Genomic DNA, 6,850 nt, shown 5'->3' with positions numbered 1-6,850 from the left:
GATCCCCGTGTCCCTTAAACTCTTTATCACCGATCTAATGTGATCGTAGTTATTCAAGACGAAGGTCTTATCTATCAATGGTGGTGGTTCTGCAGAATGCGAGCCATGGGGGTTCGTTGAGACGAATATGGCCGGAGTGGCGGGTGACCTGGTCAAGGTCCCCACAGTTGAGAACTCTAGCTGTGTCGAATCTGAGGTTTGTGTGATTCTGGGTGGTGTGAAACCCGGAAGTATGTTACTGGAATCCGCCATGGTGTCGGTTCTTGCTCAACAAAATAAATAAGATGTGTGTCCCACGGATGGCGCCAATTGTTTGTACAATAACTGGCGATTAGTATTGATATGGGGATATACAAGTCACAGAGATTGATGTTGAGTGATTATGATTTTGGTTATGTTCGTTGGCGATTCCCCGAAGGTAACAATCAGAGGATTGTTTTACGCCACCGAAGCAAATGATATAACATGATTGTGTTATTATGTGTGTATGTTTTTAATGTGGAATATGCATTCTATTCTATTTATAAGTGGGATGGAGCGGCTTCCCATACTAGCTCGCTAGTTTCCAATGATTTTGGATTACTAGTTGACTTTCCCTTTTGGTAAACCTGCAAAGGAAAGTGGGCTTGTCCCTTTCCTTTGTGGTACAGGCGTGCACCGAGCTAGGAATAGTTTTGCTAGCCTGTCTTTGTAATTGACCGAGGTTTTATGGGCTATAAGTTTACTATTGTTGCTCTGATTCCAGGACCTCGTTCACTGTAGCTATAGTTTTCCTTCGTTCCATATATTGTAGCCAGATCCTCCGAAGCAAACTGCGAAGCTGGTAAACGAGCCGGAGGTGGGGTGCACTATCATTTCCCTTGAGTTCAGCCTATTTCTTTCTTGGCCACCAAGCAACGGCCCAAAAGTCTTCACAATGACAATAACCCAACAGCTGTACACAGCCCAGTTCTCGGCCCAACCCGGCCCGCAGTCTTTGAGGCCCACCAAGATCATACGCATAATATGCTTCACCTTTCATCTTGTTCTTGAATCCGACCTCACATACACCACACATACACCAAAACTAGTCGAAGCTCCATCCATGATCACGAGTACCTAAGTAAACCCGCTCCATCCTTTGAAGGAGACTAATCATTCATAACCGAATTTTCACCACAAACCCTCGACTTCTTATAACCATTCATAAACTCTATTAATACCCACACCATTCGAAGACTCGCTTCGTAAAATAGGCGTCTCAGGGGTACCTTAAACACCTTCATTGGGCTCGCTACAACAGGGGATTCCAATAAATCGTCTTCAATTATTCCACCATTAAAGCTACCAAAATTAAGGTCACTCTCTAACTTATCCGCCACATCCATCCTCACATTGGAATCATCCACCTATGCAACATTCAAACCCGAACCGGAACCCGTTTACAACTACCCTTTCTTTGATCGTATCGAGATAATTGCTATAAATTGAAATATTCGGTTCAACGGGAATGTTTGTAACCGTAGTTTTTTCTGAAACACTAGTTCTAATAGCTTTTAGTTTCTAATTTTTTCCATCAATCTAAAAAACTTTAAGCTCTTTTGATTGAACGAAACTTTTTATTATATAAGAGTTTTTTCATAAAATCTAGAAACTAGAATTTCCTACAAGCTCATAAAACTAGGTAACAAATACCCGATATATCATGGTAGCAATATTTTCACAATCTCTTGTTCATATATCATGCATATTTACTTGCTGAATATCATTACAAAATGGGTCAAATTTATATCAGAATACACCACCACATCAATAACTTTTTTTTTTTTTTTTTTTTGGCGAAAAAAACGAATACTCATATAGAAACAAGGTCGTTTTCCAAAGAAAAACGCCCTCAACACGAAAAACAATAAAGACGGGATAAACGGGGAAGCTCGCACCTAGAAAGCAACTACCTAAACGGAACTATCGATAAACGAGCCTCCCTAACAACCCGAAAAACCAAAAAACAAACTAACCAAACAAAACCGAATACAACGCCAAAAAAAGGAATGACACCAAACTAACAAACAAGACGAACCCGACGACTCAACCTCGAGGTCCCGCCCTCTTCAATTTACCCAAACTACCCAAACTGTTTTGAGATCACTAACTGGGTCAAACTGTTCAGTTTTCTATAAATTCCGGGTCGATTGTTGACTAAACCTAACTATAAACGCTATCGTGTTACCTCAAATGGCGTAAATTCTATCGACTTCTGAATTCGAAAACTCAGAGTGATGCCATGAGTTCGAACCACTTCGCTATCTTCTCCTTCTTTCTCTTTAATCGCATTTTCTTCGATTTAAACACTAATAAGTCATGGTTCCAAGAACACCTGTCATTACAACTCCACCTACACCCGTAATCAAAACGACAGCCCATTCATATTTACGACCAACGACTATATAAGAAGAAGCCATAATCGCAACCGAATTGCACACAGAAGGCAACCACATGAGCTTATTAATCACCTCAACAACCCTTCTTTCGGCTTTCGTCTCACCTCGAACCAACGTAATCTGAACCACCACCACCGCTAACGACCTAAAAAGCGCAATCACGTTAAATATAAAAAATATTTTGAACGAAACCCTGTCCACCACCACCGCCATCCCGTTATCGTCATCACCGCCAGGGACGGTGAAAATGGCGGCAAACACAACGGTTGCGAATAACACCGCCACCACGGTTACTGAATTAGTGGCGTTTGTTGATTCCTTCGCGATGGAGTTTTCGGAGCTCTTTAGCGATACCGTGCAAGTTCTTGTTTGTCTTCTTGGTTTGCAAATGTTGGTTGTGGACGTCGTTTTTAATCTGAGTTACTGTTTTTCTTAACTCGTCCCTAGGTTGGTTTAGTTCGTTTGCTCTGACTGCACCGCAATGAGTAAGGCACACTATTATATTGGAAGAGTCTTCGGATAACGGAAGGCCTTCGGCTATATCAAGAGCGGTTTTGTGATCCCGGGTTAGTGCATTTACGTTAGCACTAGTATCAGGGAGGCTAAGCAACTCGTTTACTATCTGCAACAGCAAGAAAATATGTCTCATGTATGCAATTTGTAGAGATGGTAATTTCGACACATTTACGTACAAATGAGTCAATTTTTGTTATGATTTATCCGAAAGTTGGCAATTAGAAAAGTTTAGACAAAGATGGAACAAATCAAACGGTTCGAAAGTCTTCCAAAGTCTATCCTTTATGCATACCTTTACCTTATCATCCTATTATTACATAATTCATATTTTTTGATTATTAACCATCACATGATAGCCTAGTGGGTTGGGCCCTCACATTTTGCATAAGGTCTCAGGTTCGAATCTTGTGATGGTCAGGGAAGGGTTGGAAACAGAGAGTAATCCGACTGGGCCGCATACATTTGAGTATGGTTTGAATACTCGCCCTCTCGGGTAACCCGAAACGGAAAAAACTCGTTACTATTTTATATATTCGGATTCTTATTGCGATAATACGTATTGTATTTGTAACTAAAATTTTAACAAATATAATATATAATATCAATCAATTAAAAGGAATTACAAAGTGAACATAAAAGTGTTTGTCAATCAACCAAACACGAGCCGTTTTGACCCATTACCCAACCCACCTGACCCGGCCATCTTGCCACATATAGTAAATGACCAGCACTATACAATGCTCAAAATAAAGTATACCTCTGCCAGTTTTTTTCTCGTGGCCACATGCAACGCCGTAAAACCCGGCTTGTCAGGCAACATAACAATAGCTGCATCAGCCTCCAATAGCAATTTCACAACTTCACTACTAACCCCTTTCACAACCATATGTAACGCAGTCTGTCCTTTTCTGTCGGTCCTTTGAGCCAGCAGTGGATCCTTATCGAGTAAGGCCTTTACAATCTCAACGTGCCCTGATCTAGCTGATAAATGCAATGCGTTTTTCCGTTAGATCTTTGAATATCTAACAAGCTACGATCTTTCAATAGTAGCTCCTTGACGACAGCTGTGTGTCCTCTTGTGGCTGCCGTTATGAGAGGGGTTGGTTGCGTTTCCTTGGGATCTCGTTTGACATAGTGATGAGTCATGGTCAAGTAGTAGATGGACCACAGCTACAATATGACAAGATATGAATTGGCATGAACTAAAGGAAATAAATACAAATGCAAAAATATAAATGTTTGGATTTGCAACAACATATCTGTTGACAAAAGTGTCATGGATATATAAGTAATTTTATCTTAAATTCAAGAATCAGTTTTCTTATCTCAAGCTTATCAGCTTCTTCAAAATTTAGTGAACAAAAAAAAACTTTAAAAAATCAAAAATTTGTGAAAAATATCAGTGTTTAGCACAAAATCAAATTTGACAAAAAAGTCAGAACTACTCAAAAAACAAAAGAAATCAAAATTTCCCAAAAAGCTACATTTTTAGAAAGAAAAATGATTTCTCCTACTACCATCTCATGATAATAATCCTCCTAACATGCTATAAGATTATGAGTCAGAATTTTGCTAAAAGGGAGGAAAATTTACAGAAATAGTCAAGCTTCACAAAAACTTGTCAGATTCTTCAAAAAAAAAAAAAAAAAAAAAAAAAAAAAAAAAAAAAAAAAAAATCACTTTCCCAAAAGATTTGCAAAATTTAGTGTTAGATGGTTAAGAATTTCTTAGGTAGGGCCCTTAGGGCTGTCGTTAAGGTGCAAAAAATACTTGTACTTTAATAACCATCAAGTAAAAGTCAACAATAACCGCTTTGTACAACACATTAATACACCTTAACGACAACCCTAAAAAAGGGTTGTCGTTAGAAAAATCCATTTTTTAAATTTCTTTTTAATCAAGCAATTTCCCCCCAAAATATCTTCCTTATAACTTCCAAATAATATTTATATCTTAAGAGTTTAAATGGATATAAAAACTCCATTAGTGACAACATCCATAAAATTGACCTTATATGAATTACTGAAACATCTTTCGATTCTGTTCAAATTCACGGGTCATAAACTAACCATCGTGTCCGTGACTAGCAGCAATATGCAAAGTATCAAATTCCAACTATACCTGGCAATTGAGACCCATACTCTCAAATTTGGGTCAAATGGGTCTACCTTTCAGGTCAATTGGGTCTTAAAAAACTTAGGCCCCACAATGTTAACCAAAACTTAAAAAAGGTCCAATGAGTTTTTCTTCAACCTATTGGGTCTTATACAAAATATAAAAGAATGGGTCAAATGGGTATCAAATCCCAAAGTTCGATAAATAAATAAATAGAGACGGGTCTAATGGGTCTTGTGAATGGGTCAAATGGGTCGCGCATAACAAGATTCATTCGTCAATAATTTATGAAAGCATTAATGGTTATATCAATTATTATGTATATTAATATTAATATTTTCTTATATATATATATATATATATATATATATATATATATATATATATATATATATATATATATAATAAATAATAAATATTAATAATAACTAAAACAATATAATAAATGTAAAAACCTATGACCTGTTTGTACCTATTTGACCCATTACCCGTTCCGACCTGTTTGTACTATTTGACCCAACCTCACCCGTTTGGACCCGTTCAAAATTTTTACCCTTTTGACCCATGACCCATTTCAACCCAAAACGTTTTGATCCGTTACCCAACCTGACCCGTTTGCCAGGTATAACTCCAACCGAATCTTTCTAGAGATCGTTTCTTTATTAGAATACTTCAATAACTCCTTAAAAACCTCAAGATGCCCTTTCTCAGCAGCCGTATACAAAGCCGTTTCACCCAACTCATTAACCTCATTCACTACCGACGCACGTATATCCGCAACCTCAGTATCAAAATCGGCCCCACTTAAAGTTCCCACCATTTGCGAATCGATATCATCAAGAATTTGTTTCACAGCTGATAAATCCCCACGTTGGGCTGCTAAATGAAGCTCAGTATCGTTATGTCTACCTATCACTTGTTTAACGTACTTTTTCTTTCCCGCTTGATACATACGCTTGCCGGAATTTGACAGCACCAGTGCCGGAGCCGTGGCGGAAGACGGCGACGGTGATGGTTCACTAGGAGAGTTTTGGTTTTGATTATACTTGGAGTCATTAGTCCCTTTTCTATGTCTAGAACAGAAATAAACAATGATTACTGGGTTACAATAACACTATCACAGGCAACAAGATCATAACATGATGAAACTTACGAGTTATATACAATGAAAAATGCAAACTTTTCTCAAGAACTGTATTAATTTTGAGCATACTTTATACTGTATCTACTAAACTGAAAACTGAACTAATTTAGTTGGTAGTTATCGCATCAACCTTTAGTTGGATACTTCTAAGAGAAGAAAATGTAACTAAAATTGGAAATCAGCATATGGAGTATGTACTATTGTAATGAACAAAAACTAAAATACTTGCATACAAAGAAAGAAAAAAAAATCAAAGTTTCACTATGTCTAGTCCATAAACTAAACAAGTTCTAATTAAACTAAAACATAATCATACATCAAGATCCCTGATAGAAATGCAAACTTTTCTATGAACTATGTTACTATTGAGTTTAGAGAATAACTTTAATCTATTAAATACAAGAGCTTGAGCTAATTTAATTGATTGTAATGTTATTGTAACATAAAGCTTTAATTGGATAATATAAACTATAACAAAGTTAATAGTAAATTGAGAATCTGCAGATGAACTATGTAATAGTGTAATTAACAATTAATAATTAGCATTAACAATACATACATATTACATATAAATACAAAAAAGAAAGTAATTTAGAGAAATACCCTCATCAATAGGTGAAGCCATGTTTGGATTAACAGGATAACTGAGGAAACC

General features: G+C 37.0%; 1 pseudogene; it reads right to left on the bottom strand.

Annotated features, from left to right (window-relative positions):
• Nucleotides 1-1,716: 1,716 nt before the first annotated feature.
• LOC139861141 (ankyrin repeat-containing protein ITN1-like) lies at nucleotides 1,717-6,116 on the bottom strand (annotated as a pseudogene).
• Between the last annotated feature and the right edge of the window lie 734 nt (nucleotides 6,117-6,850).

This window comes from Rutidosis leptorrhynchoides, chromosome 8, assembly GCF_046630445.1.
Source record: "Rutidosis leptorrhynchoides isolate AG116_Rl617_1_P2 chromosome 8, CSIRO_AGI_Rlap_v1, whole genome shotgun sequence".
NCBI classification, from domain to species: Eukaryota; Viridiplantae; Streptophyta; class Magnoliopsida; order Asterales; family Asteraceae; genus Rutidosis; species Rutidosis leptorrhynchoides.
Note: the sequence above shows the minus strand (reverse complement) of the source record. Positions and strands in the feature narration are given on the sequence as shown.